Source organism: Alligator sinensis, unplaced genomic scaffold, assembly GCF_000455745.1.
Source record: "Alligator sinensis unplaced genomic scaffold, ASM45574v1 scaffold2327_1, whole genome shotgun sequence".
Taxonomy (NCBI): domain Eukaryota; kingdom Metazoa; phylum Chordata; order Crocodylia; family Alligatoridae; genus Alligator; species Alligator sinensis.
In genome coordinates, this window is record NW_005844108.1 from 2607 (window position 1) to 3260 (window position 654).

Sequence of the window (654 nt, forward strand, 5' to 3'; positions counted from 1 at the left end):
CCTTAGACCAAACACTTCAGCACAAACCTGAACATGGAGTTGTGCAACCAGAAATCATCTGCAGGCTGGGTTGTGTTACGCACGGTCCACACAGGGACTGTGCAGTCTTCTCCGATTAACCAGATTAGCTGCTGTGTCCCCTTTTTGTGGGGGGGTATTTAATTACATCCCCTCTCACAGCACTGTCCCCCGTCCCACCACGCTGCCCCTCTGCACTTGGTATTCAAAAGACTCGCTCTATTTAATAGTCTGGTCTGTGCATATCCTTCAATTCAAACTTATCAAATGAGCGTGGAATCAGTGGGCTGGGGGGACCCTGCTGGCATCAACTGCAGAGACCCTCTGTGGTCCCCAGTCCTAGCCAGATGGGAGAGGACTTGCTGGACTGAGTTGTAGAGACCACTGCCCCGGGCTCCCTGGTGCTGGCTGGCTGGACTCTGACCAGGCCTTCCCGTGCCAGCACCCCTGCTCACTCTTCAGGTCTCTCTGCTCCCCAAACTCTTCACAGCACCCCTGCCTCCTCCTGGGCTCTGCCCCAGCTGCCCTCCCACCCCCACCCCCACCTGGTGCCCTGCTCACCTCCATGCTCTGCCCCTGCTTCACCGGCCTGCCCTGCCCCTCCTGCAGCTGGCCCGGCCCAGGCGTCAGGGCGCT